This window comes from Ostrea edulis, chromosome 6 (assembly GCF_947568905.1).
Source record: "Ostrea edulis chromosome 6, xbOstEdul1.1, whole genome shotgun sequence".
Classification (NCBI taxonomy): domain Eukaryota; kingdom Metazoa; phylum Mollusca; class Bivalvia; order Ostreida; family Ostreidae; genus Ostrea; species Ostrea edulis.
This window is the reverse complement of record NC_079169.1, coordinates 28,142,135-28,168,998: the sequence shown is the minus strand read 5'-3', so window position 1 is coordinate 28,168,998 and position 26,864 is coordinate 28,142,135. Positions and strand designations below refer to the sequence as shown.

Here is a 26,864-nt window from a genome sequence, read left to right as displayed (position 1 = left end):
ATAAATCTACAATTGAGATTTATGTATCTTTAATTCATATTATAACAAAAAAGAAAGATAATGGGGGCACCTAAAAGTTAAGACATGCATTTTTATTAAAAAATTAAAATAACGTATTTGAAAATGAACCCAAGGTTGTAAAGTGTCATCCTATAAAGTTTCGTCTTTGTAATGTTTTTGCTCTTATCTACATGTCTTAGGAGTAGTAGTGCTTAGTGGTGATCAAGAAGACCTGAAATACACACAAGTTTGTAACAAGCTACTCCAAATTACTTGCAAAGCTGTTCCATCAATACTGACAATAAACAAACTACTGCAATGGCAGAATTGATAATGAGATATGTTTATGCTTCATCAAAGATATTTAGTTTCCTTTTAAAATATTGTATTTAATTAAATATATATTCTTTAACGTGAATAATTTTGCAATTATTCATCCAAACACACAAGTATCGAGAAGATTGATACAATGAATATATAACTAGTGGAAATGGAAAATGACGAACTAAATATACAGATAATATTGTTGCCGTAAAAATAGTTTAAATTGAGCTTTTTACTGATATTGAACGATTTCACTTTTCCCCGTCTCAAGTTTCTTTGCTGCCGTATTTGATACCGATTTGTTATAGTGTCAGGGTTGTTTTTAAAAAGCAGAATACGGATTTTTTTTTTCTTTTTGTATGCTCAACTGTTTTGGTAAAATGTTTTGAAGCATTAAGTAGAGTAAAGGTCTGTGCATAAATTCATCAAAGGCATTCACCCCAAAATTCGACATCAATAAAGAACGTCGGGAAGGTAAAATTTCCTCAGGTATTTCGAAATATAACCTATTCTTTAGCGGAGAGGTTTACCCCGTAAAGAGGTGACCCCATTGTCATCCAATTACAATTTTGGGAAATTTGGGTATTTTACATTTTTAAAATTGAGTTAAAGCTGACATGAATTAATAAATATAGTACAATTCTATATGTCCGCCATATTTCTTTGCTAATCCGCCATATTAGTTGGATATTCTATTGTTATATGTACCAGGGTTCGCATGGTATATAAGGGGACGAGTTTTGCTATGCTTCACTTCATATCAGTGTCTTCGATTTACCTGTGCGGGTAGCTTCGACAGGTAACACGTGTATCTCCGATACTAATTTATAGGACAACAAGAAGAAAGGAAATCACGTTTTGAAACACCATGCAGTGCTCAAAATTACAATAAACATATCGTACAGTAGTAAATCATTCTAAAAGCTTTGGATAAATAAATATAGAATGCCTTTTCTTTACGTGAATGTGCGTACATTTGCAATAAATATGTCAAAACTATACAAAAACGCGGAGAAATATTTCATCTATTATCTAGATCTATTGATGAAATGGAATAAGCAAAGGGTGTAAAATCTATACCATTCACACTTACTTCAAGCAAAATGCAAATACATAAATGCTACTGTACGTATGCAGAAGACATGGTCATGTATGCTCGCCATGAAAAAGCATCGAATACGGATGACTATTTACCTGGGTCTACTCGTAATATCTGTAAAGGACCGAAGATGTACGTGACTTGTCGAAAATATTCAAAGTAGTAGTAAAACTCCCTTTATTAGCATAATCCATGAAACAAAACGGTACACTGCATTTATATTCCAACAGTAAACAACATTGTCCATTGTACAGACTGCGACACACTTAGCCCGTGCCGATCAGCTATCTTCAATCAGGGGAAGTATCAGAGTAGAATATTTACCCTGTATTGTGCATGAATCCTTATACCGTATGATTTACTTGTCAGAGTATTGCAGATTTATAAAACGGAATCATTTAGGTACATAAATTGTTTGTGCATAGATAATTTGCATATACAACACTGCACGAGTGTATGGGATGAGAGAGAGAGAGAGAGAGAGAGAGAGAGAGAGAGAGAGAGAGAGAGAGAGAGAGGATTCAAACGATTATCTTGTAATAATCGCGCTCTTATTAAGACAAATGATATCATTAATTCAATATAAGAGAACAGTAACTCAATATTGCTCTTAGTAATTGATAATACAGATTTATTTGATTCATTTAAAGCACGCAATAATTAAAAATTAAACATATCTTTAAATAATGTTATTTTCAATTACTTCATTTTATGCTAATTCGGCGTTCAATAGATCTTATATATCTATGCCATTTTGCTTTATTACATTCTACGTTGAACTCGACGGAAATTGTATTATTATACCTCAGTATGAGAATTCTATGCAACGCGTAATCTGATTGGTCTAGACAGTCACGTGCCAGGGAAAACAAAACTTCATATCTCCCTCTCAAACATCATATCCAAACTCCCCGTCGAGGCCTCATTACGTCACCTACGAATAGACCTCTCCTATGTGACGCAGCACAATATACAGATTTGTATATTGTGAGTCCGCGATTATCACGCAGGCAAATCACACTAAAGAAGTAGTTCACAGTTAAAAGTTTGAAGATATTGATATTAAGAGCATTAATATAAAAGTATGGATTTTATTTTAAACATAACATGATCAAAAGATCATTAAAAAGTAGGGAGACTCTGTTCAAATTATTGGGTAAAGTAATGAACTTGATGTTTACGTTCTTATTTTGAAAGTTGTTTACGTTTGACGTTATGTTTTTTCGTCATTCTACAGTGACGTCACAGTATACGCGGTCTAAGAAATCGCTATCCCATAATGCCCAAGTGGAAGAGTTTGGTTTGTAAGCAAACGAACTCTGGTGGAAGTTTGACATCATATCTCCCTATCATATTTCCCCTTGGGCAGCTTCGTGCATCTTCCATAAATTTAACGTCAAAGTAGACGAAGTGTATTATGACGTCACAATAAGTCCGAGTCATTCTACTTTCATAGTTCGTAAGGCACAAAATATGCGGGTCTCTGATATACAGTTTTAAAATCGACTGATTTTGGTTGATATAAAAACATGCAAGTAAATCAGCATTCAAGGACAATGGAAATACAAAAACTGGTTATCATATCACTGTGTTTCGCTGTTTGTACCTTCTATATATACGTTGACGGCGCGATGTTACTGTTAGGGCGATCTCAGCTACATACATGTAGGCTACGATGTATAGATGAGTAAACTCCAATCTCAAATACAATTTTGTAGTCTTGCTTTGTTTCGGTATAATAAACAATTTATTGCATGATAGTGAGGGAGATATGAAGATTTATTCACCCAAGAAAAATCATATTCCCCTCGGGCGTTGCCCTCTGGGAATATGCTTTTTCTTGGGTGAATAAATCTTCATATCTCCCTCACTATCATGCAATAAATGTATAATAATGCAAAATATAATAATTGAGTTTATCATATGCGTAGTTATCAAGCACATAGAATTTTATTTTTTATTTAAACATATTTTATTGAGAAACTCAACAGGATTGGGCAACAGGCATAGCCTATGTAGGCCCTCTCCCAAATACAAAGGTCAAGTACAAAGGTACATAGAATCAAGGGGAGGGGACAAGAGTGTCTGTCCCCCACCTTTGATAACAATATCCATTTTTTTGTTATTTTGTTTTTTTGTTTTTTTTATGTTTTCCGCCACACTCAACAATTTTTCAGTTATCTGGTGACGCCCAGTTTTTGTTGGTGGAAGAGAGAAACCAGATACAATGTACCTGGGAAGAGACCACCAACCTTCCGAAAGTAAACTGGGAAACTTTCTCACTTACCGGCGCGAGTGGGTTTCGAACCCGCGCCGACAGAAGTGAGAGGCCGTTATTTTGTAATGCAAGTAAAAAATATATTGGGTGACAACAACCCAACCCCCCCTCCCCCCAAAAAAAACTTGACCCCAGCTTGAAAGTTCTGCTATAATAGTAGAAGACACACACCACCACCAATTAAGAAAATGAAGATATTATGAGGCACTAATAGTAGATGACTCTAACCACCCCCATCCGACCCCCAACGATGGAAGAAAATGAAGTGTAGGGGAAATTATTGAGGCAGTCAAAGTAAAAGATTCTTTTAACCCTTCACCCCCACATTAGGACTTTGAATATCGGATGAAACATCTTGGTTTGTTTGGGTTTTTTGTTTTATTTTATTGCTGTTATTGTTCATCTTTTTTAATTATTATTTTGAATGGCAATTTGAATCCAATTTTCCATTTTTTTCTTCCTGTTGTATCCCCCCCCCATGAAAAATGACGATACATGTCTGGTTATTACATGTACATTTTGTTTTTCAACATATACATGCATACTAATTGTATGGTGTAGAATTGCACCCTTTACCAAGTTTTCCTTCATTTACACAGTGTAAGGAATGGTAAACCAAAATCACAAAACAAAATGCATAAAGGCCAAGATAGTTTTAAGCGTAGGAACTTCATTCACGAATACATAAATACATGTATTCAGAAAAATCGCATGCATGCATTGCAGGACTATAGCATATGTGTGTTTTAACGTTTCTGTAACATGCCATAATGATTATTTTCATTTCGTAGATCTGGCGCAATGGATATATTCTGAAAATAGACATACCGCTGTACGTCGAAATTTCGAATTCAAATGTATTCGATAAGACGTTAGTATTCATAAATCAGTAAAATTCGTGTTGAGGTTTTATTTGATATGATACAGTGTCAATCTACTGTAATGCATTAGTAGGATATGCAAAAGGCAAGAGTATAAACATTTTCTAGTATCGATATCTATATGATCACGAAAAAAACATTATATAATTTATATCCGGATTCATATGCCGATTTAGATATCAATAAAAACAAAGCTGCATAGTTTGGGGGAGGGGGTTCTAATGAGTCTTGTGAAATTAAAAGAAGGAACCCCACATTTGCATTCAAACTAGATGTACTTCAAAATTAATTCATTTCTGCTCTGACTGAAAGCATGATTCTAAACCCATATAAAATAATTAATAGGGGAACACATAAATTCGAGCTCCTTTGGAATTTAATGAAATGCAGGTATGCACCTTTCTTTCAACACGAATTGATATGTTGTTTCAGGCACGTATACAGGGGGTTGGGGTGGACAGGGAGGCTGGGCTGGTCTGCTCTCCCCACTTTTTTGACAATTTACTTTTTTCCGTTATTCTAACATACAAAATCAGTATTTTCTACATGCACAGTTTAAACTGATATTTTTTTTTTTTTTAATTTGTAATGAATTCAATTATAAGCATCAACTCCTGTAAGTTTTTAATATATTGTCAATCACAAATTTTTAAATAGCTGGAATTTTTTAATGCTTGTAAGCTTACCATTATATCAGTGATCAATTTTCTTTCCTTCTGTGAAATGGTATATTGTACATCGAAGTAGGACAGTCTCTCTCTCTCTCTCTCTCTCTCTCTCTCTCTCCTATTCAATCAATGAATATGGACACACAGAGACCGTAAATAATTATGTGGTTCCCAAAGAAACAATAAAACTATATTTTCGTTTATACATTTCCTTTTATATTTGTCTTTGTGTAATCAACTGTTTATTATGGATTGCAAATGTAATACCCGCATTTTTAAACAGATGTATATTTTCGATCATTATTCCCTTATTTGTATATCCAAATTTGTATATGATCATAGATAAATTTTGAATTGAGCACGCAATATATCCAACCAGATGCTCAGTGTATATGATTAGATTCCCGATCTATAAACTGCAAAACCTCGACCAGACAAGCATTCAATACAAGAAAAATTTTCGACTCTGACATCTCCCCTGATTGAAGACACCCTATTTGGCACGGGTGAAGTGTGTCGCAGTCTGTATAATGGAATGACAACGTGTTGTAAAGTTCTAACGAGATACAAATGGAGTTTATCATTTTGTTTAGTGGATTTATCAGAATAAAGAGAATCTAATATTTTCGGTAAGTGCACATCTCCGATACCTGTTGAATAGACGTCCGTATTTGACAACTGTTTGATACGGGTTTTTTTGTGTGGCGAATATGCCATGTGCATTACATATTATGCATATGGCATGGACCTGTATTTTGCAAGAATTGATATAAATAATATATTTTATGCTCTTTTTATTCCATTCTATCAGTATGTAATTGGCAAATGATTTCTCCGCATTTATTTCATAAGAAACTGCAAATACTTGCATGCATTTGCAAGTATGCAAGAAAAGCTTTTTTTTTTTTTTTGCATTTTTTTTTCTAAATTATCTAAACTTTCGGAATGCTGCATTGGTAAACAATAAATATTTTGTAATTTTGAGCAAAGCATAATGTTTTAAAATGTGATTTTATTTGTTTTGCATTCCCTATATATTACTATCGGAGATGTGCACTGGTCGAGTCCACCTACAGAAATCACCCAGGTGTGACAATCACATTTGGGGTATATACGGGTAGAGTAAATTAGGCTACCTGAAAGAAATATGGCGGATAAGATGAGAAAGGTGTACGTATTTATTAATTCATGTCAGCTTTAATCATCAATACTAAAGACCGCCGTAAAATGGCTGACATAATGCCAAAACTGGCGTAAGACCATAAACAATCAATCAATATCGGAAGGCAGGGCTGTTTTTAATGGGACATTTACTTGTCAATCACACAAAATGATTTATTACCGATTTAAATAGTACATGTATGTTTCATGGATCGGTTGGGTGGTTGTACATTGTTTTAACGTCCCCCTCGAGAATTTTTCACTCATTTGAAGGTTATCATTTCTGATGAAGGGCGGCACAATTTTTGGTCTATACTTGGCGCTTACGGCCTCGGTTTTTGTGGTCTCATCTGAAGAACCGGCAAATGGGGTACATGTATATGTTCATTTACATATGCAATGAAAAGCACTAGTGCTAAAGAAATGTGTCGTAAACCAAAGATTGAAGGACCAGTTGCAAGAAATGAATATTCATCAGAGATTGACTGTCCTTGTCAATACATGTCTTTGATGTGTGATTTTAATTCATATCTCGCCAAAAATCAATTTTTAATTAGCAATTTGCACGACAATGTAATAAATATTAATGAAGCAATGACATTGTTAATGAAGACTTTTAGCATTCCATTTCCAAGAAAGATACGAGTTCCGCGTTGGTTGTTAGGTGATATATCTCCAATAACAATATCAATACAGCGAACTATCAGTAACGATACATTTATATGCATTCTTACTTCCTATCAATTATTTTAATAAAATTCAACACTTTAGATAACCGGGTGTTTCATTTTGTACGGCGGGCATTGTGTTCCTTTTTAATGCTATCTAGGCTTCTAATTAGTTCTACGTCTCCATATGAGTGGAAAAATTCTCGAGAGGGACGTTAAACAATATACAATCAATCTAATTAGTTCTAATATATGGAGAGGGCTAATATAGGTTGTGCCTGTGTCCCTAGTTGTGGATGAAATTATAATAGTAAAGACTTACTTATTTCCGAGAGTCGGTTGTTAAAATGATTGATTAATTGATGTTTTCCGTCACACTCAACAATTTTTCAGTTATCTGGTGGCGCCCAGTTTTTATTGGTGGAAGAGAGAACCCAGATACAATGTACCTGGGAAGAGACCACCGACCTTCCGAAAGTAAACTGGGAAACTTTCTCACTTACCGGTGCGAGCGGGATTCAAACCCGCGCCGACAGAGGGGAGAGGCCGCGTGACTCTAAACACTCGGCCACGGAAGCCCCTGTTAAAATGATTAAACGAACACAACGAATGTCTGCATATAATAACTTCATTAATTAGAGATGTAGGTCGTATTATTGTGGGATACAGAGGAGGTCTATCGACAAGCACACCTATAACCAAAGTAGGCAACACATATTGTGTAACTACATCCCTCGGATAAGATAGTTCTATGTCATGGCATTGTGAGTTAACTATAGCAATATCCGTGTCACCATGACGGTAAGAATGGAACAAAGTGAACTCAGCTAGGACATAAATGGGACTTTAAATGGAAAATGATTATTCTAAATTAATACCAGAATATATTTCCATTATCTATTCTTGGAAAATAGAATAGCACCAGTGCAAAATAAAGCGCACACATACACAAACAAAACAAACATGTTAATTACCTAGGCTACAGAAAACAAAATTAAGAATTATCTAATGGTTGGTTGTGTGTTTTGTTTTGTTTAAGCTTTACATACCGTCGAGAATATTTCACTCATGTGGAGACCACACTGGTGAAGTACTACCGATTTAGCCCTGTCTGGCGCTCGGGGCTGTAACTGCAACGGTTTGTTCGAATTCACGACACGAAAGTCCTCTGTTTTCAAGGGCATATTCGAAAGACCCGTGATTTTCACTTTTAAAGTAATTCCACCCTCCTGTGATGTCATCAGATTTTGGAAAATCAATGATTTATTTAGATTTATGCATGATAGGAACATACCTTTTGTTGGAGTCTTTTTCGTTAGTTCTTTTAGAAAATCTTGTTAAAAATAAAATATTTCAAAAATCTTAAGTTTTAGATGAATAACCAATGGTAAGTTTCAAAATATTGAATCCAAGAGCAATAACTCTGTTTTTATTGATTTCTCTATCAAGTCTATTATGCGATATATTTCCTTTATTTTTACAGACATTTTGTATATTTTTGTGAAGAAACGGTTTTATGAAATTGTTATGAATGCTATTATATCGTCATAACCCAGTTGTTATCAAATTTTGATAACGCTGTTTAAGGAAAATTGAAATTTTCTGACGGTGATATATGATTCTGTTTAGGTGTCTCGTTTCGGAAGCTGCCATGAATCACGAAGTAAATTCGTAGCTATATAGGGAAACGATGGATGATATATTTCTAAGCCTTGGTAAAATAGAAATAAAGCTTTAGTTTTTGTGGATTATACCTCAAAATATATTTCGCGACACGAAAACACATACACTGTACTTTATTTCTTGATTCTATTTAGCTCTAAACAAATCAAACAAGAGGTACTGTGAGCAATGCTCACTAAGAATACCCCCCGTTTACCCCAATCTCCCAAAGGGTGTTGGTAATAGGTATAAACTACCTCTTTTCTGAGTGTAAACAACAAATGGCATGACAAACCAAACCATATTGCTACTTTGATGTCCAGTGCGCGTGACCTTTGACCTTTTGACCCCAAAATCGATAGGGAACATCTTCATCCCATGGGTAGTCCATATGTATGATATGGTGACTGTAGGTAGAAAGGATAACGCTTTAGAGCCCGGAAACCATATTGCTACTTTGATGTCCATGCGCGTGACCTTTGGACCCAAAAATCGATAGGGAACATCTTCATCCCATGGGTAGTTCATATGTATGATATGGTGACTGTAGGTGGAAAGGATAACGCTTTAGAGCCCGGAAACCATATTGCTACTTCGATGTCCAGTGCGCGTGACCTTTGACCCCAACATCGATAGGGAACATCTTCATCCCATGGGTAGTCCATATGTATGATATGGTGACTGTAGGTGGAAAGGATAACGCTTTAGAGCCCGGAAACCATATTGCTACTTCGATGTCCAGTGTGCTTGACCTTTTGACCCCAAAATCGACAGGGAACATCTTCATCCCATAGGTAGTCCATATGTATGATATGGTGACTGTAGGTGGAAAGGATAACGCTTTAGAGCCCGGAAACCATATTGCTACTTCGATGTCCAGTGCACTTGACCTTTGACCTTTTGACACCAAAATCGATAGGGAACATCTTCATCCCATGGGTAGTCCATATATATGATATGGTGACGGTAGGTGGAAAGGATAATGTTTTAGAGCCCGTAAACCATTGCGTCTACAGACGGACGGACGGACAGACAGACGGACAACCCGATTCCAGTATACCCCCCCCCCCAACTTGTTGCGGGGGGTATAATTAATGCAAGTAAAGCAAAAAGGGCTCAGTGGTAGTGTGTTCGCTTCGTAACTATGAGATCATGAGTTCAAGAACCGTTCGTTTCATAACCGCGTCAAACCAAAGATTTAAGATATAGGTAGTGATTGCTCGTATCCAATTCAATCAATTTATTCTCATATTGCACAAAACGACATAGAGAATATACACACAATGTTAAACAAAGAATTCAGTTGATGCAATGCATGAAAAAGTGTATAGTTTATAATTTTAAGCTCAGCGTTTAAAGTAACTCCATACTCGCGGTTTTATCTGATACAAGTTTAAAAGGTGTATTTATTTTCAAATATTAAAGTTCAAACTAGCAAATTATCAAATAAAATATATAGGCCATCACATTTTTTAAGATAGACACATTTATCAAATCAACAATTTATAAAGTCCCTAGAAACACAGCACTTTCGTTTAGACTTCTCGGAAACGCAGGTATTTCTGAAAATCGCTTTGACTTTGTTTTGTAAACAATGAGCTCAGCTATTCACTATGCATATGTTCACAATATTGTGTGGTTTGAGTCAGATCTTTCTGCATTAGGCCTTTATTTTGTATTGAATCTTATGTGATTGATTGATTTTTTTTTTTTATTGATTTAGGCCTATGCTCGGCGCTTACGGCCTTTGAGCAGGGAGGGATCTTTATCGTGCCACACCTGCCGTGACACCGGACCTAGGTTTTTGCGATCTCATCCGTAAGACCGCCCCATTTAGTCGCCTCCTACAACAAGCAAGGGGAAGTGAGGACTTATTCTAACCCGGATCCCATATATTTTTACGCTATATATTTAAAAATAATTCATTTTTACTCTAAAAGTACTTTGGACATAAACCCTATTATGGATATAGCAGAACAATTGTATAGTTATAAAAACAACTAAATAGGTCCAATTCGCACCCTATGGGATCACAACGAAAAAGTACGTCACGACGTACATCTTACAGTTCATGTCTATATATTTATATTACAAATCGCATTTTCCTCTATGAACCAACCAATTTCAGCGCGTGACACAATCCGTTCACATTGACTATGAACGGATTATGCAAACTCCCCGTCGAGGCCTCATTACGTCACCTACGAATAGACCTCTCCTATGTGACGCACCACAATATACAGATTTGTATATTGTGAGTCCGCGATTATCACGCAGACAAATTACACTAAAGAAGTAGTTCGCGGTTAAAAGTTTGAAGATATTAATATTAAAGGTATACACGCTGTAATTTGCGTCAATTAAAATTAAGACGGAAATTTATTTATTTTGTTTATTGAATAAAGTTAAGAACTTGTTGCAATTTACGCAATTGAAATCGAGCGCGTTAAAAAGATGTCAAATTATAATTAATTACTTTCCTGCCAGGAAAGTAATGCCTCTTTTTGAATATTAAAATACCACGTGACACCGAGAGCCATATTTAGATGTATAAACAAAGATGGCGTCGCGAAAACGTGGTAGACCGTTTGGGAGCCAATTAACTTTATCAGAAAGAAAAGAGAGGAAAAGGAAATCGGAAAGAGAGAGGAGCAAAGAAAGAATATATATTGGAGAACACTATGCGCAGTGGAATGTTTTAAGGGATAATTTGAAGTTCACCTACAACTTTGAATTGGCGGGTTTTCTCCTAGACAGGTAATTTGTAATATATCTATGTGAAATCTCTCTTTCAACCAGTTGATTCAGAAGAAAAGGCAAATGTAGCTTTACGTTGGTGACTCCAATGACTTAACTAACTATCGTATGGTATTCGTTCATGTTTCTTAACTCTACATATTGAATTTATCCTATAAACCACCGACCTGACAGATGATGAGGCCCCAGAAGGGGTAATTTATATTCATTATTTGTTTTAACCTTTTACAGCATAAGGAGTGAAAAGAAGTTATTACTAATGAAAAGATAGGGTGCATATGAACGGTAAAATGGAGTTAATTCATTTGCGAATTAGCAGATAGAATCTACACATATATTATGTTGATGGCAGTGCTACTATATATAGCTGTCACTGGATGGGTTGAGGTAGTTCTATCACAATGACATTCATGAAATGACCCAGGCAAAATTTTATCCTCATGTACTACAATTTCTTAATTCTTTGCCATGACATTTTATGAATATTATTTTGAAATTATTTGAAGAAACTACAATATTATACCCATAAAATGAGTTACAAATAACATTGCAATAAGTTTTGTACAAAAAGGTATTTTTCAATGAAATATATGTAGCAAGGATATGATATTTGACTTGCTTATGAGCAGGTTGCTGTAGATCACTTTGAAATATATCAACAAATAAAGAATTTACAATCACATACAGTAACATACATGATGTATATATACTTAGGTACATGAATTGCTTCCTAAAAGTAAAGGTGCACTGACTAGCTGTTAAACATTATAAAAGGTTGAATTAGAACACCACAATATTTATCATATTTCTACTTCTTCTCTTTCTGCTGCCTTTACTGTGACTTGCTAAATTTTTGATAACTTTTTTAGAATATGCTATGCTCTGTCTGTACTTTTCTTGTTTTCATTCTCAATCTGTCAATTAAATTAAGGGCATAACATTTTGCATTGAACAAATGAAAGTGCTTGAAAAGTTAAATATATTAATTTACTACCATGCTTAGGTGGTGTTGGTTCAGACCCTCAATCCAACAACAACACCCCCACCCCATTTTTTAACTGCACTTAACATGTAGCCCCTACCAACAGAATTAGAAATCAAATTCAAAAGAAAATGTGGAGGGGGGGTGTAATGAGAATTGCACAGTAGGATATAATGAAAATATATTAATATGAATTATATCTATGTTTATGTACTACATGGAGATCAATGTAAAAACTAAAGTGAATGTAATATTGAAATATAAACTTTGAATTTTCTTCCAGATATGTACAAAGCCAGCACTCAGTTAAATGTACTTCTACTCCTGTGCACAGCCAGGCAGACCAGAAGCCTTTTACGGGAAAATACATTATCTCTGACATTTCTGCAGAATCCGAACAAGCAACCAGTGATCCGTATGTTAAGATTCAGCTTAACTTTTTCTTCATCTTAAAATCAAATATCAGTATATGTAGAATAGATAGATTGACTATTGTATAGTGGATTTTTTTCAATACCTATACAAAATTAAACTAAATTCTCAGTCATATTTCAATGTTGATTGTTATAACTACATATATTAGTTTATATACTTATACATAGTACATTGATGTTTCTGTTGTAAACAAAAAGTTTAGTACTTGGTCAAATGTACTTTATTTTACAGAGTAGTGTCGGGTGTTGAAGAGTTAGAGCCAGGCCCATCTAGCAGGTATGGAACTGACACTATCTGAATAGCAAAAATATGCTTCAAAACAAGAAATGTGTTTGTGTAAATAATTGCATGTACATGCAATTTAAGCATTTATTTTACGGAAATATTATGGTATCCAATATTATAATTTAAAAAAAAATTTAAGATACCTTTCTGATGCAATTTATATTTTCAATTGATTTCCCATATAGGTGATGTAAATTTAATGAAAATGATACAAAAAACTTTTTCTGTACAGTAAGAAAACCAAAGTGTCAAAGTGTGCATCATCCTTTCTGAATCCATTTGAGTGAGTATCAGTATATCTATGTGTTGATCCTGAGTCTAAGCTAGTTAATTTTGTGTGTAAGTTCAGATAAAAATTCTTGCATATTTGTTGGCCGTGTTGCATAACGTGGGCTTATAAAATGGTGAAGGGTTGGCGGGTATCCCTGTAATAGGGTACCTACTTTGTGTAATCAACTCCTTTCACACCTCTAACTTGACATTCCTCAAACTCTGTACAATTGCTATGGATATATTGAAGATGTCCATGTGCCTTACTGAAATTGACCAGACATTTCTCGAAAAATTTACATGTAGTTATATTTGGTCATTTCTGAATAGACAGTACCTATTTTTGTAATCAAGTTAATTACAGCATTTATTTGACATCCTTCAGACATTGTACAGCTGTTATGGAAGCACTGAAGATGTGCAATTTGTCTCTTTGGAAGTGATTGGATGACATTCTTTGAAAAATTTACATGTTCATGATGTAGCTGAACTTTGTCATTTTTAGCTCACCTGAGCTAAAAGCTCAAGTGAGCTTTTCTGATCACCCGTATTCCGGCGTCCATCTGTCCGTCCGTCTGTAAACTTTTAACATTTTTAACTTCTTCTCAAAAACCACTGGTCCAATTTCAACCAAAGTTGGCACAAAGCATCCTTAGGTAAAGGGAATTCTAAATTGTTGAAATAAAGGGCCAGGCCACCTTCCAAGGGGAGATAATCAAGAACAGGTAAAAATAGGGTAGGGTCATTAAAAAATCTTCTTCTCAAGAACCACTGGGCTAGAAAAGATGAAATTTATAGATAAGCTTTATTAGGTAGTGCAGATTCTAAATTGTTTAAAACATGGCCCCCGGGGGTCGGATGGGGCCACAATAGGGGATCAAAGTTTTACATACAAATATATAGGAAAAATCTTTAAAAATCTTCTTCTCAAGAACCACTGGGCCAGAAAAGCTGAGATTTATATGAAAGCTTCCTGATATAGTGCAGATTCTAAATTGTTAAAATCATGGCCCCCGGGGGTCAGATGGGGTCACAATAGGGGATCAAAGTTTTACATACAAATATATAGGAAAAATCTTTTAAAATCTTCTCCTCAAGAACCACTAAGCTAGAAAAGCTGATATTTACATGAAAGCTTTCTGATATAGTGCAGATTCAAGTTTGTTCAAATCATGGCCTCTGGGGGTAGGATGGGGCCACAAGGGGGGATCAAAGTTTTACATACAAATATATAGGAAAAATCTTCAAATATCTTCTTCTCGTGAACCATTGGGCCAAAGAAGTTCACATTTATATGAAAGCTTTCTGACATAGTGTAGATTCAATTATTTCAACAATATTTCAATAGTTATTAATCATTGTGCAAGTCATTCGTCATATGAAGTTAAGTTGCAATTCGGAGAGCATCCTTAAGTTTTACTGATATTTTTGTTTATTTTAGATTGAGTATTGACATATCAGAGGAATCTGATACTTTAGAAGGAGATGATGATGATGAAACATACTATCCAAGTTTCAACATATCAATTGGGTAATAAAATTGTATAAATCATATTTAGCATTGATTTCTTGTCCAAATTAATAATCAGACAATGTCATTCCATGAAATTTGACAAAAATCCTAAATGCACTTGTATCTGTAGGCCACAAGATGTCACAGGAATTGAGGACTGCCCGGGTGTAGAAATGGTATTCCCAAGGGAAGAGGAAAACGATGAGGAAGTCGAAAAGGAAGAAGCAGATATTGGCCCATCCATATGCAGGGTTTCATGTCCAGAAGACTTTGGCCATCTTATTGAAAGTAGCACAGCCCTTGTTTATTTACCACAGCTAATAGCGCTTGCCAAGAAAAGAGTTAACCCACTGTGCAAGGTCAAGGGATGTGATGGAGTCCTTGATATTGAGATCAAGCATGTTTGATCTGCAGTGTATCTGAAATGGGTAAGATTTTTATGGGGGGAAATTTGCATCATGAAGTTTACTAGTTTAGTGTGAAATTTCAATTTTTTTTTCAGATGCAAAGATTAGATATTCATTTTTTGTGTGGTTTCAGCAATGTCCAAAGTCTCATGTAGCAGAAACATGGTGCTCCCAGCCTGTGTTTAATCGAGGGCTTCATGGTGGAGATCTGCTCATTTCCTCTGCCATTTTATTTTCTGGAAATAATTTCAATAAAATTGAATTATTTGCCAAGATACTACAAATGGGCTTTCCAAGCCAGTCTTCCTTCACAAAGTTACAAAGGAGGTACTTGGTGCCAGCTGTTGATGACCTTTGGAAAGAAAAACAGGCAGAGATGGATGCAGAGTTGGCAGACAAAGATCTTATACTTCTTGGTATGTGTGTAAAATTATGTCTCTCCTCTTCTGGGGGGAGATATTGTTTTTGTACTTTCTGTTCTTCTGTCTGTCACAAAATCTTGTGAACGCTTCTCCTTCTGTATGGCTTATCAGATAGACTTAAAACTTTGTACAATATCTCATTGCCATTTGTAGATGTGTATGGTGTTGGGACAGGAAGATAAATTATTTTCCTATATGTTACAGTGGATCTAAGAGGGTAGGGGGATGTAAAGTGGTTTGTAAACACTTCTCTTCCAATATGGCTTGAAACTTTGTACAATGATTCATTATCATTTAATGGTGTGCACATTCTTCTGACCTGGGGATATAACATTTCCCTGCAATTTACAGTGGATTAATGAAAGAGGAGTGTTTTATAGCCTTTTCGACGAGTTGCAACGAAGTTGAACTCGGCTATTGGTTTGGTGATGCGGGTGGTTGGCGTGAACGATTGGTTTCCGGATGATAACTCAAAAAGTTTACAATCTAATCAAATGAAACTTTGATATATTGTTGGATACCAGCAAAGCAAGGTCCCTATTGATTTTGGAGAAAAAAGGTCAAAGGTCAAGGTCACAGTGGCCGAAAATAGATTGAAAACTTTAGACAAATATGGTTTCTGGACAGTAACTTGGAAAGTTTAAAACTGAAATTAGTTCTTCACAATTATAAATATGCCACATCATTCTTGACTTTACAATGTATCCAATGCAACTCAGCTCATGCATCCTCCACACTATACTGCACATCAAGGGGAGGGGGTTGTAATTTCAATCACTTAAAGTCTTTTAAATTGGGTAGCTAGGGAGACATTTGTTTTCAACAACAAAAATTATATTTTCAATTGTGTCAATGTGCGTTATCCCATACATTATTAAATGCATGTATCTGCCTAATAATAATCCAATCACATGCCCAATATTTTACAGGAGATGGAAGGATGGATAGCCCGGGCCATTGTGCACAATACTGCACTTACACTTTCATGGAAAATGACAGCAAGAAAATCCTATCAGTAAAAACATTGGACAAAAGAGAAGCAGAGAGAAAGAGTTCAAACCTGGAGAAGAAAGGATTTATTAGAGGGATCCAAGATGTTAGGGAAAGAGGATTACAAGTGAAAGAAGTTGTCACTGATGCTCACCTTCAGATAGGTGCCCTAATGAGTAAGTCTCATTTTTCATTTTATTACATGAACACATACTTGTTCAGCAATTATATGTGGTGAAAGCCTTGAAAGTTAATAGAACTTCTGTGTGGACATTTTGCAACAATTTTATTTTCAGATATGCTAAATAAACTAAATAACTTCATTATTTTTAACAAAATGAATTCATTTTCTTGCAGAAAAGGACTACATAGAAATCAAACATAGTCATGACATATGGCACGCTGCAAAGAACCTTGGCAAAAAGCTTATTGCTGTATGTAACCTAATCAAGTTTTTAATGAACATCTTTAGCTCACCTGAGCTGAAAGCTCAGTGAGGTTTTGTAATCACCTTTTCTCTGTCGTCTTTCTGTCCACTCATCTGTCTATACACTTATCACATGTTCATCTTCTGCAAAAGTACTATGCCAATGTGATCCAAACTTGGCAAAAAGTATCCTTGAGTAAAGAGCTTTCAAGTTTATGCATTTTAGGATCCATGCATCTTTGCAAGGGCAGATGATAAAAATTTGTTAAAATAGGATGGGGTATTTAAAAAAAAACTTCTCAAAATCACTAGACCAGAAAAGGCAAAACTTAGTGAGAGTTAAAATGTGTAGATTCAAAATTATTCAAATTATGATCCCAAGGGGAATATGTTGTTTGGAATCAAATTACTATTAGGTTATACCATGACCCAATTTGGCTTAGAAGAAATGCAAAACTAGTTGACTCTTGTGAGCGTTATGGACCTCATGTTGTGTTGCAAATTGTTTTTTAATTTTTATAATATATTCATCATTATAAAAATTTGTTCCTTGTCTTGTAGGCTGGACAAGAGAAATCATGCAGGGATCTTCAAAAGTGGTCCAAGGACATTGTGAACCATTTCTGGTATACTTGTAGAACAGCAAATAACTTGGATGAGTTCATGGTAAATGTTAATCAATGCATATCAATGATTATCTTTTAAGGTTAATCTTGGATTGTACATTGTCTTGCTTCGTGTATTTGATGTCTAATGAATGTTGAATATTTGAGAAAGTAGCTTATGGAATTGCTGTTTATTTTCATAAAATAGGGAATGTGGGTAGGTGTTCTCCATCATGTGGTTGGAGAACACGAGTGGATCTTGCCTTACAGTGATACTGGAATAAGCTCCTGCTCTCATGATCCCATTACAGAGGAGACAATAAGGGATAAAGAATGGTTAAAAAAGGGCAGTCCACCACACGAGGCGCTCAGAAGAATTGTACTCGACAAGAGATTTCTGCACAACATCCCTTACTATCTCAATTTCAGGTATGGAAGAGAAACTTGTAATCATTGTAACACCTAAACTGTGAAAATACTAAATAAAATATATTTACTCGAATTGTAATATCAAGTACAGTACATGTGTTTGTATTCTTCTTCTTCAGAAGTACGGCAGAGATTGAGAGTTTTCATAATCACATGTTGATGTACTGTTCCAAGAGATATGCATTTACTCCTCCAGTTTACAGAGCAAGGAATATTTTAGCAGCTTTAGATTACAATGAACATGTAGACAGGGAACCAGTTATAAACAAAGATGGTACAATCAGGTATACACTTGTATATATATGTTAGGTTTACTAGAGGTTTCCATCTGCAAGACAATGTCATACATTTGAGATCATTTCCTTTCAGTCTGTCTTATGTTTAATTTCAGACTGCAAAGGACATACAATAAGAAGTCTGGGCGATGGACAGTATATCCAGTGAAGGAGAGAAAGAGGTACAGTCATGTACCTGCTCTTATAAGAAAAGTCCTGGAAAAAAGAGTTGGAGACAGAGAGGGGTTCCACGGGAGAGTTGTGTTAGAGGAAGGTGACCCTAGAAGGATCTGCAAGACAATTGCCCCAACAATGCCACCATCATCCACTCAGTTAAAAGAGGATAAGAAATCCAGATTTGAAAACTGACTCCTATTCAGAGTGCCATGAACATATTTCAGAACTATATGACAGTGTCTATACAATATTAAAATTGCTGTAGGTAGACTGTAGTAATATTTTTCTGCTACCAAAGTTCATTGACATTACTTTATAGACTGGGCATATTTCTTGTAATTCATTACATAGATTTCATTATTCTTGACTCATAACATGACAAGAATTGAAAAATTGTGGGAGCAAAAATACTTATTAGCATATTTGTAAAAAACATATATTGTACAGTGAGACAGCAAGTATTGTTAACTTTACATAAACAATTGATCTTCCTTTTCTATGAAAGGCAATACATGTTTAGAGGAAACTGCTTATAAAATTCCCCTTTATGCCGTTTATTGAATTAGTCATGTATCACTACATGGTTACACTATTATGATTTTTCTTAGTTAACTGCACATTGTCTGCATTTTCATGAACCAGATTTGAATTTTTGTTCAAGTTGCACATACATATTGTCGTCCTGATTGTAAGACATGGAAATTACCTCGGGAAACTCAATCAAACTGAAGTGCCATTCAATAAATGTAGACACATGCACACAATTGCATTTGTGCACCAAGATTCTTTATATATTTTTGTTCCACAGCTAAGGTGTGGGGGGATAATGATTTTGCCCTTTTACGTGCCAAAAACTTTGCCTGCCTATAACTTTTGAATGGCACTTTCATATTTCAAACCTTATGATAAGAGCCTTTTTTTTAATCTCATAACTTTGGATATTGACCTACTATATGAAAACCTAACATAGGAAATATTTCTCCCAAGTGATACATGATAGGACTCTCACATTTCATATTTGCAATCCTTATGACAAAACCCCTTTTTTTGGTAACAAAGTTGTGACCTTGGGAGTTTATCTACTTTTAAGGAATTTGGTATATACATGTAGATTCTTTTTTTGCAAGACATTTCACTTATTAACATGATTTTTTACCTTGAAATTCAACAAAAACTTTATCATTTTGATTTGGTACCAAAGTTTTTGACCTGTTTTACTTTCCTTGTTCTTTATTGCCACTAGTGTTTCACAAACATATTTTGTTTTTACATTTATTCAAGAGTGCAGTAATGTTAGGAGTCACATGACAATTTTTAATAGTTTCCCATTTACATGAAAATAAAAAAAGAAAGTCATTGAATATGAAATTCTCTTTTAATTATTTTCTCAACATAGAAAACAAAAATTCTGAAGTCTCGATGGAATATATCCAGTATACTGCCTATACTGGTCTGAGTATTTATCTTGTATTGCCCACACACAACTTTCGAATGATCCGCCTCAATCCAACACCAAGGCACCCATGATCTCGGAGGATAAAACTTCTAATATGCAGCATACCCTTGTTGTAATCAGCATACATGTGAAGCACCAACTCATGAAGGACTAGAAGTAGAAATCCTACAATCAAAATAGTATCTGATAGTACCTTGGTAGTTGTCGAACAATCCGATTGTTATATCAAATTTAAGTTAACCAGTACATTTCTAAACATTTTCAGCATGTTAAACTTACAGGGTACTGAGACTGGCACCCATTTGGCTCTCTATCTGTTTAGGCAGATCTAAACAGCTGGCCTCCAACTGTGTTTGATCATAGGGATGAGGATTAAATCCTCCTTGTCAGAACTGCTGCATAATCAATGTTTTGGAAGAAATGTTAGCTGTATTAGCAATTCTTTCTTTTCCTCATCTGTCATTTCTTCTATGTACATGTGCCTGCAACACATAATTATTAATAATTTATGTTTTAATTACATGTATATGAAAGCATTTTGCATAAATCAATTTCATTGAAAAAAATTCTGTCTTTTATATGTACTTAGTACTTTTGTTTCTCATAATGAGCAAGAACTGCCACATCTCCACTGTGTGGGCTTATGGTGCCTTTTGCCACTCCACCCCCTTACTGGGCTTGAGCGATTCACAGAATTTGCCTCAAATCCAAATCCGTTCATACTGACCATGAACAGCTCAAAAGTGATGTTCATTTCTTAAATATGTTGTCGTTATTGACTGCCGTTATCAAGTGATAAGCTGTATACGTGAAAACATTTCTTGTCAAATGCTGGTCAAATAATATATTATTTCAATTTCGTATCAAATCACTCAACATTTTTATATTTGCGCGAAGGTCATAATTCATATTATGAAAATGAAAAAGAGTATCCTGCATTAGATGCATTTTAAATTTCCTTTTATCGGAGCACTTGCTCTCTCTATAGATCTGGGTTTTTACTATATGAACTATTTTTTTTAAAAACATATAATTAGATTTTCTGTCGGAAGTGTGTCCTAACTGTGTTTTATATAACTCTTTGTAGAAGTTACCCCATATGATATTGTTGGTTATGTGCAGATACCCGATGGGTGTGGTCATAATGACACGAGGGAGCGTAGCTCCCGAGTGTCATTATGACCACGCCCATCGGGTATCTGCACATAATCAACAATATTATATGGGGTAAGTGACTTGTACCATACTTTACAATTATTCGTTATATTTTTGTTATAGCTTTCGGAAGTGCGGTCGCCTGTTTACAATATGATGTCAATTGTTATGTATTTAAATTACACTTTGTAAACCATATGTTTCTATCATAATGACTTTCTATCACCGAAAATTGTATGTTCATTAATTGTTTTTAAAAAAAGTTTTTAAAGTGCATATAAATGTTTGGACTGTTGGTTTTGATATTTTTATTTAACATTTACGCATTCTCCGACTCTTAGTCATTCTGAAGAGCGACCCTAGACACCGACGCTCATAATTAATTCAAAATAATTGTTTTCCCCATTTTTTCTCTCCCGAATTCTGAAACTACACTTAAATTAGCTATTTCAAATCAAACCGCCACCCATTTGCACCTTGTGCAACTTTTACAGACCATACCCTAGTCAGTTCTGACAAAATATGAAACGGTCATTCTGAAGAGCGACCCCAGACACCGACGCTCATAATTAATTCAAAATAATTATTTTCCCCATTTTTTTCTCTCCCGAATTCTGAAACTACACTTAAATTAGCTATTTCAAATCAAACCGCCACCCATTTGCACCTTGTGCAACTTTTACAGACCATACCCTAGTCAGTTCTGACAAAATATGAAACGGTCATTCTGAAGAGCGACCCCAGACACCGACGCTCATAATTAATTCAAAATAATTATTTTCCCCATTTTTTCTCTCCTGAATTCTGAAACTACACTTAAATTAGCTATTTCAAATCAAACCGCCACCCATTTGCACCTTGTGCAACTTTTACAGACCATACCCTAGTCAGTTCTGACAAAATATGAAACGGTCATTCTGAAGAGCGACCCCAGACACCGACGCTCATAATTAATTCAAAATAATTATTTTCCCCATTTTTTCTCTCCCGAATTCTGAAACTACACTTAAATTAGCTATTTCAAATCAAACCGCCACCCATTTGCACCTTGTGCAACTTTTACAGACCATACCCTAGTCAGTTCTGACAAAATATGAAACGGTCATTCTGAAGAGCGACCCCAGACACCGACGCTCATAATTAATTCAAAATAATTATTTTCCCCATTTTTTCTCTCCCGAATTCTGAAACTACACTTATCAAACCGCCACCCATTTGCACCTTGTGCAACTTTTACAGACCATACCCTAGTCAGTTCTGACAAAATATGAAACGGTCATTCTGAAGAGCGACCCCAGACACCGACGCTCATAATTAATTCAAAATAATTATTTTCCCCATTTTTTCTCTCCCGAATTCTGAAACTACACTTAAATTAGCTATTTCAAATCAAACCGCCACCCATTTGCACCTTGTGCAACTTTTACAGACCATTCCCTAATCAGTTCTGACAAAATATGAAACGGTCATTCTGAATAGAGACCCCAGACACCGACGCTCATAATTAATTCAAAATAATTATTTTCCCCATTTTTTCTCTCCCGAATTCTGAAACTACACTTAAATTAGCTATTTCAAATCAAACCGCCACCCATTTGCACCTTGTGCAACTTTTACAGACCATACCCTAGTCAGTTCTGACAAAATATGAAACGGTCATTCTGAAGAGCGACCCCAGACACCGACGCTCATAATTAATTCAAAATAATTGTTTTCCCCATTTTTTCTCTCCCGAATTCTGAAACTACACTTAAATTAGCTATTTCAAATCAAACCGCCACCCATTTGCACCTTGTGCAACTTTTACAGACCATACCCTAGTCAGTTCTGACAAAATATGAAACGGTCATTCTGAAGAGCGACCCCAGACACCGACGCTCATAATTAATTCAAAATAATTATTTTCCCCATTTTTTCTCTCCCGAATTCTGAAACTACACTTAAATTAGCTATTTCAAATCAAACCGCCACCTATTTGCACCTTGTGCAACTTTTACAGACCATACCCTAGTCAGTTCTGACAAAATATGAAACGGTCATTCTGAAGAGCGACCCCAGACACCGACGCTCATAATTAATTCAAAATAATTATTTTCCCCATTTTTTCTCTCCTGAATTCTGAAACTACACTTAAATTAGCTATTTCAAATCAAACCGCCACCCATTTGCACTTTGTGCAACTTTTACAGACCATACCCTAGTCAGTTCTGACAAAATATGAAGCATGTTTTATTACAATATTTTAAAAAGAAGTTATAGTTTCATACAAATCTCTTGGTAGAAAGTTACATACACTTTCTCTTAATGAAAATATGAATTAAAATTAATCATTGACCACACACATTTTTAGAAAATTAGATTTTTCTTATTTATACAAAGGGCAGACAACTCTTCTAAAAAGTCTTAAGTGCAAAAATGTCAGCTTCGAATCATTCACCAGTCATGTGAATTTCATCTGCTTCACTTTCATCATTATTTGACAATAAACATTTATGTTGATCTAAATCCTTCAAAATTGTTCATTATCCTTTCATTATACATGGCATACCTTAATTCAAAATATAAAGAAGTCTACATATCTATGCAGTTGCGGATTTAGAGAGGGTGGGGGTGAGTCCCCTCCCCTAGGTCTTCTTATTTCTGTCTAGAATCTGTCCCACGAGAACAGTTCCAACTCCGCTGTCTTCTAGGACCTGCACCAGTTGTAGGACGTTTTCAGCCACCTTCCTAGGTTGTCCGTCAACGCTAATGTCGTTTCCACCGAGATGAATGAAAACTTGATCAGGGAAATACTGAAGCAGGTTTTGCAGGCAGGTTTGATTTGGCTCCTTTGCTGTCATGCCACCAACTCCAAAATATTTTATTCTCGGGTCTGCTTCGGTAGATCTTCCGAGACGCGAGACAAAAGACGATCCAAAGACAGCAGCTTTCATGATGATATTAAACAACTGGACGTCGATACCGTGGCTTTTGTACACACTCGTGAAGCCAGTCCTATCATATTATTGGCTGACTGCAAAGAATGAGATTCACTCAAAGTACTGCTCATTTTTACGTAGTTCCTTGTCATGAATTTGATATAAGAAAATTGTAATTTTATGATATATAAAAAATGATTTAAATAAATGTTCCTAATTAGAACCAGGATCATGAAAATATTTCAACTTTTAAAGTCATAATTAATATATACATTGTGCTGAAATTATGTACCTTTCAAACCATTTACAGCTTTACAAATTACAAAAAGACACGGCCAATATGACCATGGGCAAAAAGTTACAATAAGAAATTTTATGAAAGTAGGACAAAATGTCACAGGACAAAAAGTCACAATTTTATAAGAAAATAAGACCAAGTCACAATTAGAATTTTATGATAGTAGAACAAAATGTCATAGGACAAAAAGTCACAGTTTATAAGAAAATAAAAAACTATTGATTTTTTATATATATTTGAAAACATATCTGTTCTTTTTGTAAAGTTTAAGAAAATATATATGCAAACTTTATATTTTCTATGAGATTTTGATGATAATTATAAAATTGTTATTCCTTTTATCATATTTATTGTAAAATATCATTTTGATTTTTAAAAAGAGAGATTTCTTATTTCGATGAAATAAGCTTGATGATCATTTGGTTTAGTATACTACATATTACATGTAATGATTGTCAAAACAAAATCTGATGACAGAATTATGGTTGGCTTCCTTTCACTCCAGATCATTGTCAAAACAAGAAGTAAGTGAACTATCATATAATAATTGATATATAAACAAGTTAATGATTTTTCCTTTCTTATTTACTGATAATGAACATTTAATAATGAACTGAAGGTGCTAAATGTGGCAAAACAAACATCAATAATGATGACATGTATTCCCTTGTACCTCCTATCCACTGTAAGAAATGTCTGGTGTCTGAACAACAGCTTTAGTGAGCATTTGGGTACCACCTGTTATTATTATCTTAAAAGTATATATGGGGTCTCATTTGCTAAGTCATTTTTGTGACTTTTCTACATATTTTGTGACTTTCTGTCCAGTGACGTTTATCCTGTGACTTTTTGTCCGTATACCAAACATGAATCCTATTTTGACTAATTTCGTGAAACTGAAACGTGTCCTTTGTAAGCAATTATAGTTGGGGCATAAGTGAACAGATATACGTTGACCTTGAAAATAAATAAATAGATATTAGGTAAATAAAGACCAAAAAAGCCGCCAGACGTTAGTTTTGTTGTCTTATGGTTTTTATTGGGAATAAGAAGGATGGCACGATCCCTCATGCCTGCTAGTTCCTATACACGATCCTGCTATATGTACATGTATATAGAGTCTAGTTGGTTAAATTTTAACACAAAAAGAATTATCTCGTAATAGGAAAGTCTTCCACTTTTGTACAAAAACACCCAAAGTAAACCTTCAAGTTGTATACAGTAGATGTGTGGTTGTTCGCATATCGGAGATAATTTGAATTCAGATAATCAGAAAATATATTTGAAATAAAAGAGGGTGAGAGAAGAAACATACTATGCAAAATAGATAAATAAATAATAAAACAATGTTGAATATGTGCCTACGTATTGTTCGTAAATTGGGCGAGTGGTATTTGTACTTATGATTACGAAGGTTGGTCACGGTAGAATAACCTGGTGTTATTTTATTTACAGGTAATTGTTTACACCTGCACGTTAATCCAAGTTTAAGGCGTCTAGCTGTGCCTTGTTCACACCTGTTATCATGTGATTAAAATATAAAAGATGACTTAGGAATTGTTATGGAGATAACACTATTGTAAATATGCTTTGAATAAACAGCCATTGTTTTCAAGTTGTTTATTCGTTATTAGATATCTTAGACATAATTCAGAAATCTTATGCATTAAAATATCAATTTTGGAGTTGGATAATACAAGTTAATTTGTATCTTTCAAGTTATGATGTGCATACGAAACAGAAAACTGAGAAGGGGGTTTATTATTACTATGGATTTAAAACCAGTAGGGCACCGCTTCGAGTTAAATACCACGCATGCGCAGAAGCCGGTGATCCGAGTCGTTCTTTTCCCTATATATTCTATTAAGAGCGACCCTGGTCACCAGCGACCGCCACCACGGTTACTGGCTTTAAGAATTGAAATTTAAAAATTCAAATAAAATTCTTAGAACCCATATTCATGCATTTTTCTGTTTAAAAATTTAGCAATATATTCAACTGATGATGGTGGTTACTCTTTTGAAAATCCTATTTGACATCCTTCATTCTAATACACATTTTGACTAAATTGGCTGGAAAAAAGCATTTACATGTCTATACAATAGATTAAAAAAAATAATGGTGAAACATAAGAGAGAAAAAATTAAGAATTGTAAGATGCGAAACCATAAAAGAAACACAAGTCTGATTCACTCTGTCCGCTAAACAAGTTTATCTCTCAAACGCATTCTTATCACGTGACTGGGTCTTTTATAAAACTCTTTATAAATGCTACCCGTATTTATACGTACACGTGTTTCTCGACTTAAGGAGAATGTGGAA

General features: G+C 34.9%; 1 pseudogene; it reads left to right on the top strand.

The window, feature by feature from the left end:
- The first annotated feature begins 5,948 nt into the window (after window positions 1-5,948).
- LOC125661279 (uncharacterized) lies at window positions 5,949-21,621 on the top strand (annotated as a pseudogene).
- Window positions 21,622-26,864: the final 5,243 nt, after the last annotated feature.